The 12884-nt window shown below is 52.0% G+C and overlaps 1 protein-coding gene across 3 annotated transcripts in view; it reads left to right on the top strand.

Annotated features, from left to right (window-relative positions):
- Positions 1-12884, top strand: part of RAD21 (RAD21 cohesin complex component) — a 182513-nt gene that overhangs the window by 39475 nt on the left and 130154 nt on the right. The gene's annotated exons all lie outside the window — the stretch shown is intronic.

The following is a 12884-nucleotide window of genomic DNA, read 5'->3' as shown; positions in this document are numbered from 1 at the left end:
CAGCTCGTAGGGTCAGTGAGCTTCAAGCCCTGGTAGCTCATGCTCCGTATACCAAATTTCATCACAACTACTACTACTACTAACTAGCATTTCTAAAGCGCTACTAGGGTTACGCAGTGCTGTACAATTTAAACATAGAAGGACGGTCCCTGCTCAAAGAGCTTACAATCTAAAGACAAGAGAACAATCTAAGGACAAGTGAACAATCTAGAGGACGAGTGAACAGTTAATCTGATAGGGTGGATAGATTGGGGCATTCGCACTCACCCAAAGTTCCTGCCGAAGGTGGTGTCGGAGTTCCATCTTAACCAGTCAATTGTCTTGCCAACATTCTTTCCCAGACCGCATACCCGCCCTGCTGAACGTCAGTTGCACACATTGGACTGCAAGAGAGCATTGGCCTTCTACTTGGAGCGGACACAGCCCCACAGACAGTCCGCCCAATTGTTTATTTCCTTCGACCCCAATAGGAAAGGGGTTGCTGTCGGGAAACGCACCATCTCCAATTGGCTAGCAGATTGCATTTCCTTCACTTACGCCCAGGCTGGGCTGACTCTTGAGGGTCATGTCACGGCTCATAGTGTCAGAGCCATGGCAGCGTCGGTGGCTCACTTGAAGTCAGCCACTATTGAAGAGATTTGCAAGGCTGCGACGTGGTCATCAGTCCACACATTCACATCACATTACTGCCTCCAGCAGGATACCCGACGCGACAGTCGGTTCGGGCAGTCGGTACTGCAGAATCTGTTTGGGGTTTAAATCAAACTCCACCCTCCAGGACACGAATTTATTCTGGTCAGGCTGCACTCTCAGTTAGTTGTTCTTTGTAGGTCAATTTCTGTTATACCCTCGCCGTTGCGAGGTTAAATTGACCTGGGTTCTTGTTTTGAGTGAGCCTGAGAGCTAGGGATACCCCAGTCGTGAGAACAAGCAGCCTGCTTGTCCTCGGAGAAAGTGAATGATACATACCTGTAGCAGGTGTTCTCCGAGGACAGCAGGCTGATTGTTCTCACCTACCCTCCCTCCTCCCCTTTGGAGTTGCGTTTTGATCATTTTTGCTTGTCATTCAACTGAGCAGGAACGGTCACGCACGGTCGGGAAGACGGCCGCGCATGCGCGGTGGGCGTGCCCTGCGTGCGGGACCGCCCGCAAAGTTTTGTTCCGGTTGGTGGGGGCTGCAGTGGACGTCAACCCAGTCGTGAGAACAATCAGCCTGCTGTCCTCGGAGACCACCTGCTACAGGTATGTATCATTCACTTTATTCACGGAACTATGTACACCATATGTATTTGTGTCTAACACTGCCCTTTTAGTTTCCCATTGTCTCCTTCCAATGTTTCTATGTTGATGTCCCATTGTTATATTCCTAATGATATTCGAATGTCTCGCACAACTCTGTACAATGTAATCCATAACCAAGTTCAGCCAATGTGAGATGCTTCTCAACGGAGGTGCGTTTTAGAAGGATTTTTTTTTTTGGTTTTTTTTATGTACGGGCTGCTGCTGCTGAATAGCAGAAGCAGCAGCTGCCGGACACAGTTTGTATTAGCGGTTGTGGGTGGCAAGGGGGTTGATGAGGGGGAGGGGCTTGGTGATGTGCTACGGTGGGGGGGGTCGGGTGATGCGCGAAGGAGGGGGGGCAAGGGGCTTTCTTTGGGTGCTGCGCCAGCTGGGGGGGGAAGGGGGGTCTCGCTGGACATGGGTGGCTGGAAGGAAGCAGGGGGAGGGGAGGGGAGGGTCGCTGCACATGGGTGGCTGCGGGGGGGGGGGGGGGGGCAGGGAACAGGGAGATAGGGATGGGGCTCCACACACCACATGGGTGCCTGCAAGGGGGACAGGGGATAAAGGCGGACACTGCAGGGCGGGCAGTGGGACAGAAGGGTTGGTGGTCATCAGGGGGGACAGGTGGGTCGATGGACATGGCTGGCCACAGGGGAGGAACAGGGAAAAAGGAGAGGAGTGTCCTCAGAGATGGGTGGCTGCACAGGAGAGGAGGGTCGCTGGACATGGGTAGCTGCAGGGGGGGGCAGGGGGACAGAAGGGTCGCTGGACATGGCTTGCTGCAGGGGGGATAGGGGAGAGAGGAGGGATGCTGCACATGCGTGCCTGCAGGGGGACAGGAGGGATGCTGGGGGGGGGGGGGGCCTGAGACCACATGGGTGGCTGCAGGGGGAGCAGGGGAGACAGGAAGGACGCAGCAGGGGGAGAGGAGGGTTGATGGGCATGGGTGGCTGCAGGGGGATGCTGGACATGGGTGGGTGCAGGGGGAACACAGGTAGAGGAGGGTCGCTGCACATGCCTGGCTGCAAGGGGGCAGGGGTGAGGGGGTTCCTCACACCACACACGCAGTCACTCATTCTCTGTCTGCCACATACACTCTCACTCACACACTCACTGTCTTTGTCCATCTCTCTCACACAGTGTCACACAGAAACACAAACGCTGTCTCTCACACACTCTCTCTCGCACAAACACATACACTCTGTCTTTCTCTCTCTTACATTCTCTCTCTGACACATACGCTCCATCTCTCACACACGCTCTTTCTGAAACATACACTCCAAGGAAAACCTTGCTAGCGCCTGTTTCATTTCTAACAGAAACGGGCCTTTTTTACTAGTATATATATATATATTTATTTATTTATTTATTTATTTTTGCTTAATATAATCTATTTTTGACCAATGAAGAGATGGGTATGAACCCTGTCACCATATATAAAACGATGTTCTCCGAGGACAAGCAGGCTGCTTGTTCTCACTGATGGGTGACGTCCACGGCAGCCCCTCCAATCGGAAACTTCACTAGCAAAGTCCTTTGCTAGCCCTCGCGCGCCCGCGCGCACCGCGCATGCGCGGCCGTCTTCCCGCCCGAAACCGGCTCGAGCCGGCCAGTCTTCTTTTGTCCGCACTCGGTACGGTCGTGTTTTCGCCGTGTCGAGCCCCGGAAAGTCGACCTCGCGCGTCCAATTTGTTTGAACGTGTTTTTTTCCTTCGGGAAAGCTTTGTCCTAGTCGGGAAGTGCTCCGGAAACCCCCCGCCGGGTTTCGTGTAAATCCTCCCCGTACTTCCAGCTTTTTTGCCCCGGTAAGTTTTCTTTCGTCGTCGGGGTAGGCCTCTTTTCGGCCTCGGTCGAGATTTTTTCTCCCTCTAAATTTGGTGCTTCAAATTTCGCCATTTCGGCTTTTGATTTCGCCGGCGTGATTTTTCCGCCCATGACATCGAAGCCTTCCAGCGGCTTCAAGAAGTGCACCCAGTGCGCCCGGGTTATCTCGCTCACTGATCGACACTCGTCGTGTCTTCAGTGTCTGGGGGCCGAGCACCGCCCTCAGAACTGCAGTCTGTGTTCCCTGCTTCAAAGGCGGACTCAGGTAGCGAGACTAGCCCAGTGGAACGTGTTGTTCTCGGGCTCTTCGTCGGCATCGGCACCGGGATCTTCGAGTGCATCGACGTCGTCAGCGTCCAGACCATCTTCCTCGGCCGCCCCTGCATCGAGTGCATCGAGGCATCGGGCCTCTGCATCGGCGCCGAGACATCGGATAGCTGCATCGACGTCGGTGGTACCAGGACCTCGTCTGCTGATGTCGTCGGACGGTGGTGCATCGGGTGGAGTGCAGGTGAGGGCTGTCCATTCCCCTGCTGGTGGCGGTGAGCCCTCGGGTGGGTCTCCGCCTACCCTGAGGGCTCCTGCGGTACAGCCCCCCCGAGATCGACCTTCTTCAGTCTCGGCCCCGAGGAAGCGACGAGTGGATTCGACGTCCTCCTCGTCGGTGCCGGGGAGCTCCGGTGACATGCTTCGGAAGAAATCGAAGAAGCATCGACACCGGTCTCCTCCCCGTGTCGGCACCGAGAGCTCTGGGTCGCCGAGGGATTCGGCACCCAGCAGGCATCGGCACCGAGAGGACCGCTCACCCTCTGTTCAGGAGGTGTCGATGCGCTCCGCTCTGGACAGCCCGGAACAGCCTCCACGCCCGGAACAGGTACTGACGTCGACGCCTGCATCGACCTCTCAGCCTTTCTCTGCAGCCGCTCTAAACGAGAGCCTCCGGGCCGTTCTCCCAGAGATTCTGGGAGAGCTGTTGCGCCCTACCCCTCCGGTACCGGCGGTGCTTGCGCCACCGGTACCGTCGAGCGTGGCGCCGGCTGGCCCATCGCCCAGGTTGAGGTCCCCGACGTCGGTACCGCGTGCGGTACCGACCGCGGCCACCTCCCAGGAAGGCTCCCCGACTACGTCGGCGGAGGGAGCTTCGCCGATGCGGGCGAGGGAGTCTACCTCTCGACGCCCCCATCGTGGACGGGGTTCCACGGAGTCGAGCAGGGCGAGGTTGCAGACACAGGTCCGTGAACTTGTGTCTGACACCGAGGGTGAGGCCTCGTGGGAGGAAGAGGAAGATCCCAGATATTTCTCTGACGAGGAGTCTGGGGGTCTTCCGTCTGATCCCACTCCCTCTCCTGAGAGACAGCTTTCTCCTCCCGAGAGTCTGTCTTTTGCCTCCTTTGTCCGGGAGATGTCTACGGCCATCCCCTTCCCGGTGGTTGTGGAGGACGAGCCCAGGGCTGAAATGTTTGAGCTCCTGGACTATCCTTCTCCACCTAAGGAAGCGTCCACTGTTCCCTTGCACCATGTCCTGAAGAAGACATTGCTTGCGAACTGGACCAAACCATTAACTAATCCCCACATTCCCAAGAAGATCGAGTCCCAGTACCGGATCCATGGGGACCCAGAGCTGATGCGCACTCAGTTGCCTCATGACTCTGGAGTTGTGGATTTGGCCCTAAAGAAGGCTAAGAGTTCTAGGGAACATGCTTCGGCGCCCCCGGGCAAGGACGCTAGAACCTTAGACTCCTTTGGGAGGAAGGCCTACCATTCCTCTATGCTCGTGTCCAAGATCCAGTCTTACCAGCTCTACACGAGCATACACATGCGGAATAATGTGCGGCAGTTGGCGGGCTTGGTTGATGCTCTTCCCCCTGAGCAAGCCAAGCCTTTTCAGGAGGTGGTCAGGCAGCTGAAGGCGTGCAGAAAATTCCTGGCCAGAGGAGTTTATGACACTTTTGATGTTGCGTCCAGGGCCGCTGCTCAAGGTGTGGTGATGCGCAGGCTCTCATGGCTGCGTGCCGCCGACCTGGAGAATAGAATCCAGCAGCGGATTACGGACTTGCCTTGCCGTGCGGATAACATTTTTGGCGAAAAAGTCGAGCAGGTGGTAGAGTCTCTCCACCAGCGGGACACCGCATTCGACAAGTTCGCCCGCCGGCAGCCTTCAGCTTCTACCTCTACAGGTAGACGATTTTTCGGGGGAAGGAAGACTGTTCCCTATACTTCTGGCAAGCGTAGGTACAATCCTCCTTCCCGACAGCCTGCGGCCCAGGCTAAGCCCCAGCGCGCTCGCTCTCGTCAGCAGCGTGCGAATCAGCAAGGCCCCGCGGCTCCCCAGCAAAAGCAAGGGGCGAGCTTTTGACTGGCTCCAGCAGAGCATAGCCGACATCCAAGTGTCAGTGCCGGGCGACCTGCCTGTCGGAGGGAGGTTGAAAGCTTTTCACCAAAGGTGGCCTCTTATAACCTCCGATCAGTGGGTTCTCCAAATAGTCCGGCAAGGATACACCCTCAATTTGGCCTCTCAACCTCCAAATTGTCCACCGGGAGCTCAGTCCTACAGCTTCCAGCACAAGCAGGTACTTGCAGAGGAACTCTCCGCCCTTCTCAGCGCCAATGCGGTCGAGCCCGTGCCATCCGGGCAAGAAGGGCTGGGGTTCTATTCCAGGTACTTCCTTGTGGAAAAGAAAACAGGGGGGATGCGTCCCATCCTAGACCTAAGGGCCCTGAACAAATATCTCGTAAAAGAAAAGTTCAGGATGCTTTCCCTGGGCACCCTTCTCCCCATGATTCAGCAAAACGATTGGCTATGCTCTCTGGACTTGAAGGATGCCTACACACACATCCCGATACTGCCAGCTCACAGACAGTATCTGCGATTTCAGCTGGGCGCACGCCACTTCCAGTACTGTGTGCTACCCTTTGGGCTCGCCTCTGCGCCCAGGGTGTTCACAAAGTGCCTAGCTGTGGTAGCAGCGGCGCTTCGCAGGCTGGGGGTGCACGTGTTCCCATATCTCGACGATTGGCTGGTGAAGAACACATCCGAGGCAGGAGCCCTGCAGTCCATGCAGATGACTATTCGCCTCCTGGAGCTACTGGGGTTTGTGATAAATTACCCAAAGTCCCATCTTCTCCCAGTGCAGAAACTCGAATTCATCGGAGCCCTGCTGGATTCTCGGACGGCTCGCGCCTATCTCCCAGAGGCGAGGGCCAACAACTTGTTGTCCCTCGTCTCGCGGGTGCGAGCGTCCCAGCAGATCACAGCTCGGCAGATGTTGAGATTGCTGGGCCACATGGCTTCCACAGTTCATGTGACTCCCATGGCCCGCCTTCACATGAGATCTGCTCAATGGACCCTAGCCTCCCAGTGGTATCAGACCGCCGGGGGTCTAGAGGACGTGATCCACCTGTCCACGAGTTTTCTCGAATCCCTGTATTGGTGGACGATTTGCTCCAATTTGACTCTGGGACGTCCCTTCCAAATTCCTCAGCCTCAAAAAGTGCTGACCACGGATGCGTCTCTCCTGGGATGGGGAGCTCATGTCGATGGGCTTCACACCCAAGGAAGGTGGTCCCTCCAAGAAAGCGATCTACAGATCAATCTTCTGGAGTTGCGAGCGATCTGGAACGCTCTGAAGGCTTTCAGAGATCGGCTGTCCCACCAAATTATCCAAATTCAGACAGACAATCAGGTTGCCATGTACTATGTCAACAAGCAGGGGGGCACCGGATCTCGCCCCCTGTGTCAGGAAGCCGTCAGCATGTGGCTCTGGGCTCGCCGTCAAGGCATGGTGCTCCTAGCCACATATCTGGCAGGCGTAAACAACAGTCTGGCCGACAGGTTGAGCAGGATTATGCAACCTCACGAGTGGTCGCTCAATTCCCGTGTGGTGCGACAGATCTTCCAGGCGTGGGGCACCCCCCTGGTGGATCTCTTCGCATCTCAAGTGAACCACAAGGTCCCTCAGTTCTGTTCCAGGCTTCAGGCCCACGGCAGACTGGCGTCGGATGCCTTCCTCCTGGATTGGGGGGAAGGTCTGCTGTATGCTTATCCTCCCATTCCTCTGGTGGGGAAGACTTTGTTGAAACTCAAGCAAGACCGAGGCACCATGATTCTGATTGCTCCCTTTTGGCCGCGTCAGATCTGGTTCCCTCTTCTTCTGGAGTTATCCTCCGAAGAACCGTGGAGATTGGAGTGTTTTCCGACCCTCATCACGCAGGACGAAGGGGCTCTGCTGCATCCCAACCTCCGGTCCCTGGCTCTCACGGCCTGGATGTTGAGGGCGTAGACTTTGCCTCTTTGGGTCTGCCAGAGGGTGTCTCCCGCATCTTGCTTGCTTCCAGGAAAGACTCCACTAAGAGAAGTTACTTCTTTCATTGGAGGAGGTTTGCCGTCTGGTGTGACAGCAAGGCCCTAGACCCTCGCTCTTGTCCTACACAGACCCTGCTTGAATACCTTCTCCACTTGTCTGAGTCTGGTCTGAAGACCAACTCCGTAAGGGTTCACCTTAGTGCAATCAGTGCATACCATTACCAAGTGGAAGGTAAGCCGATCTCAGGACAGCCTTTAGTTGTTCGCTTCATGAGAGGTTTGCTTTTGTCAAAGCCCCCTGTCAAGCCTCCTACAGTGTCATGGGATCTCAATGTCGTTCTCACCCAGCTGATGAAACCTCCTTTCGAGCCACTGAATTCCTGCCATCCGAAGTACTTGACCTGGAAGGTCATTTTCTTGGTGGCAGTTACCTCGGCTCGTAGAGTCAGTGAGCTTCAGGCCCTGGTAGCCCAGGCCCCTTACACCAAATTTCATCACAACAGAGTAGTCCTCCGCACTCACCCTAAGTTTCTGCCAAAGGTTGTGTCGGAGTTCCATCTGAACCAGTCAATTGTCTTGCCAACATTCTTTCCCCGTCCTCATTCCTGCCCTGCTGAACGTCAGCTGCACACATTGGACTGCAAGAGAGCATTGGCCTTCTATCTGGAGCGGACACAGCCCCACAGACAGTCCGCCCAATTGTTTGTTTCTTTTGATCCCAACAAGAGGGGAGTGGCTGTAGGGAAACGCACCATATCCAATTGGCTAGCAGATTGCATTTCCTTCACTTACGCCCAGGCTGGGCTGGCTCTTGAGGGTCATGTCACGGCTCATAATGTTAGAGCCATGGCAGCGTCGGTAGCCCACTTGAAGTCAGCCACCATGGAGGAAATTTGCAAAGCTGCGACGTGGTCATCTGTCCACACATTCACATCTCATTACTGCCTGCAGCAGGATACCCGACGTCACAGTCGGTTCGGGCAGTCAGTTCTTCAGAACCTGTTTGGGCTTTAGGATCCAACTCCACCCCCCGAGGGCCCTGTTTGTTCTGTTCCAGGCTACACTCTCAGTTAGTTGGTAAATTTTTTAGGTCAATCTCAGTTATGTCCTCGCCGTTGCGAGGCCCAATTGACCAATGTTGTTGTTTTGAGTGAGCCTGGGGGCTAGGGATACCCCATCAGTGAGAACAAGCAGCCTGCTTGTCCTCGGAGAAAGCGAATGCTACATACCTGTAGAAGGTATTCTCCGAGGACAGCAGGCTGATTGTTCTCACAAACCCGCCCGCCTCCCCTTTGGAGTTGTGTCTTCCCTTGAAGTGTATTGTCTTGCTACATACTGGACTGGCCGGCTCGAGCCGGTTTCGGGCGGGAAGACGGCCGCGCATGCGCGGTGCGCGCGGGCGCGCGAGGGCTAGCAAAGGACTTTGCTAGTGAAGTTTCCGATTGGAGGGGCTGCCGTGGACGTCACCCATCAGTGAGAACAATCAGCCTGCTGTCCTCGGAGAATACCTTCTACAGGTATGTAGCATTCGCTTTATGGTTACTTTCTAATGCTGTTGGGTCACCTCTGTGGTCTTAAATAAAAATAAACATCAGACAAAAGATTGCAAATTAATACTGTCAAGTACTAAGCATGATGTTAAATAGGAACAACAAGCATAGTTTGAAATGTCTATATGCGAATGCCAGGAGCCTAAGAAATAAGATGGGAGAGTTAGAATATATTGCACTAAATGAAAAATTAGATATAATAGGCATCTCTGAGACCTGGTGGAAGGAGGATAACCAGTGGGACACTGTCATACCGGGGTTCAAATTATAACGTAGTGATAGGGTGGATCGAATTGGTGGAGGGGTAGCATTGTATATTAATGAGAGCCTTGAATCAAATAGATTGAAAATTCTGCAGGAAACAAAACACTTCTTGGAATCACTGTGGATTGAAATTCCATGTGTGAAGGGGAGAAGGATAGTGATAGGAGTGTACTACCGTCCGCCTGGCCAGGATGAGCAGACGGATGCAGAAATGTTAAAGGAAATTAGGGACGCAAACAAACTGGGCAACACAATAATAATGGGTGATTTCAATTAACCCGGTATTACTGGGTAAATGTAACAGCTCCGCTAGGGAGGTAAAATTCCTTGACACAATCAAGGACTGCTTTATGGAGCAGCTGGTACAGGAGTCGACGAGAGAAGGAAAAATTCTAGACCTAGTCCTTAGTGATGCGCATGATCTGGTGCGGGAGGTAATGGTGCTGGGGCTGCTTGATAACAGTGATCATAATATGATCAAATTTGATATTTGCTTTGAAGTATACATAGGAAATCAAATACGTTAGCGTTTAACTTTAAAAAAGGAGACTATGATAAAATGAGAAGAATGGTGAAAAAAAAAATCTTAGAGGAGTGGCTGCGAGGGTCAAAACTTTACATCAGGTAAGGATGCTGTTCAAAAACACCATCCCGGAAGTCCAGGCCAAATATATTCCGCATATTAAAAAAGGAGGACGGAAGACCAAACGACAGCTGGCGTGGTTAAAAAGTGAAGTGAAGGAAGCTATTAGAGCTAAAAGAAAATCCTTCAGAAAATGGAAGAAGGAACCGACTGAAAATATGAAACAGCATAAGGAATGTCAAGTCAAATGCAAAGCGCTGATAAGGAAGGCTAAGAGGGACTTCGAAAAAAAGATTGCGTTGAAGGCCAAACCACATAGTAAAAAAAATGTTTAGGTATCTTAAAAACAGGAAGCCGGGAAAAGAATCAGTTGGACCGCTAGATGACCGAGGAGTGAAAGGGGCAATCAGGGAAGACAAAGCCGTAGCGGAGAGATTAAATGAATTCTTTGCTTTGGTCTTCACCGAGGAAGATTTGAGTGGGATACTGGTGCCGGAAATAGTATTTGAAGCTGACAAGTCGGAGAAGCTTAATGAATTCTCTGTAAACCTGGAAGATGTAATGAGCAGTTCTACAAACTGAAGAGTAGCAAATCTCCTGGACCGGATGGTATTCATCCCAGAGTACTGATAGAACTGAAAAATGAGCTCACCATTCCTCCCCAATGATCCGCAAAATCTAACGCCAGCTCGGAGCTGGCGTTGATTTTGCTGCGGCCAGCGACCCAATCTTTGGCGCGCTGGTCGCTGATCATTGGGGATGAATACGTTAAGCGCCAATTAGCATGCATTTGCAAGCTAATTGCACTAGAAGCCCTGTTTAGCATGCATTTGCATGCTACTTGTGCTGAGAGCCCTCGAGTGCGCTGTTTCAGGCGCTCGAGGGCTCTGATCATGGGTCGGCTGCAAACTCTGGCGCTAGTATGGCGTTAACAGCCTTTAGCGCCGGAGTTTGCTTTTGATCATGACCCCCTTAGTGAATGACATTGCTGAAGGAATAGAGGGCGAGGTTTGCTTCTTTTTTTGTGTGTGGATGACACAGATTACCAACAGAGTGGACACCCCAGAGGGAGTAGAAAGCATGAGATGAGATCTATAACAATTAGAAGAATGGTCTAATGTTTGCTATTTAAAATGTAATGTGAAGAAATGCAGAATGATGCAGTTCGGTTGCAGAAATCCAGAGGAGATGTACGAGATTGGAATCGAGTCCGAGACTGAGCGTAGCTCAAGAGAGAGACCTTGGGGTAATAGTGGCTGAAGAATTCAAGACAGCAAAACAATGTGACAGGTGGTGGCTGTAGCCAGAAGGATGCTAGACTTCATGGAGAGATATAACCAATGTTGATGCCCTGTACAAGTCATTAGTGAGGCCCCACTTGGAATATTTTGTTCAGTTTTGGAGGCTGTATCTTGCCAAGGACATAAAGACTTTGATTTGATTCAGAGAAAAGCAGCAACAATAATATGGAGTTGTGCCAAAAGACCTACAAGAAGATACTTGATGGCCTGAATATGTATATCCTAGAGCAGAGGTGGGCAACAGCAGTCCTCAAGGACAACAACCTAGTCAGGTTTTCAAGATTTCCACAATGCATGAAATTGATTTGCGTGTATCGCTTTCATTGTATGCAGATAGATCTCATGCATGTTCATTGTGGAAATCTTGAAAACCCAAATGAGCTGTGACCCTTGAGGACCATGGTTGCCCACCCCTGCTCTAGAGGAAAGGAGGGCTAGTGATGATATGATACAAACCATTTAAATATTTGAAAGATATTAATATGCAAACAAACCTTTTCCATAGAATGGTAAGCTTTAGAACTAGAGGACATCAAATGAGGTTTCAGAGGGCTTGATTTAAGAGTAATGTCAGGAAGTAATTTTTCATGGAGAGTGTGGTGGATGCCTTGAACGCCCTCCTGCAGTAGGTGGTGGAGATGAAAACGGTAATAGAATTCAAGAATGCTTGGGATAAGCACAAAGGATGTCTGTGTGGAAAGAGTGGAATCAAAACAGCCATGCTTAAGCAGCAAATACATAAGGCTCTCTACAGTCAAGTTTGCTGATTATGGCTGGATAGATCTGGTTGGGCTGGAGTGCGCTTCAATTACAATTCCAGTAGTTGAAAACAGCTAGTGCTGGACAAACTTCTACAGCCTGTGCCCTAAAAATGGCAAGCATCTTATTAAATATACATGTGTTATCAAATGGATAGCATTCTCGTTGGAATTGCAGAACCGCATTCAGATGTCTTTATAGTCCATGACCAAGAAGCAGGCTGTGGCTGCGTCCCTGGCCAGGCAGCACAGCCTCAGAACAGTGGCGTCACTCCCTCTGATGGAACAGGGTTGAGGGCAGTATTCTATTTACTTTGTGTTGCTCCAGAAAAGGGGGACCTTTTTAGCCCACTCGCGATCTCATGGATGTCAGTGTGGTTATGCAGGTCCTGAGATTCTGTATGGAAACTCAGATAGTGGTAGTCAGACTAGAGGAATTTCTTTGTTCTCTAGATCTGGTAGAGGTATACTGCCTATTCCATTTGAGAAGCCCATCAGCAATTTTTCTGCAATGCTGCATCCTGGGCATATATGTTCAGTTTCAGGATTGCCAGGTGTTGGGTGGGTAGTGTTCTCAGGATCTATTCAGAGGGATGCTCCTGAACCTTCCTCTGTGGACAGTCTGACAGATGTCAAACTCCTTGGTTGAAGGACCCACTGTTAGGAGCAGGTGGCACAAGATGGACGGACCCAGCAGGAAGCAGCCTGGCCCATCAGCAGGTTGAAAGCCTGGACAGTGTGTCCTAGTGCTTTTTTGCATTCCAAAAAAACTGAAAACATAAGTGGTGAAGAACAAGCGTGGAGATTCTAATTGTTCAGGTGTGGCTGAGATCTCTATCATATGCAAGTGGGCGGAGCAGAACCTGCTCTCCATCTTGGTGGCCCACATCACCAGCATCCAGAACATATGAGCAGACTTGCTCAATCAGGTCCTCTGTATCGTGAGGAATAGGGACTAGTGGACTGGGCCTTTCATTTTTTTGGTGATTCAGTGGGCGGCCCCGTCTTCATTCTCTTGGT

This window comes from Microcaecilia unicolor, chromosome 1 (genome assembly GCF_901765095.1).
Source record: "Microcaecilia unicolor chromosome 1, aMicUni1.1, whole genome shotgun sequence".
Taxonomy (NCBI): domain Eukaryota; kingdom Metazoa; phylum Chordata; class Amphibia; order Gymnophiona; family Siphonopidae; genus Microcaecilia; species Microcaecilia unicolor.
Note: the sequence above shows the minus strand (reverse complement) of the source record. Positions and strands in the feature narration are given on the sequence as shown.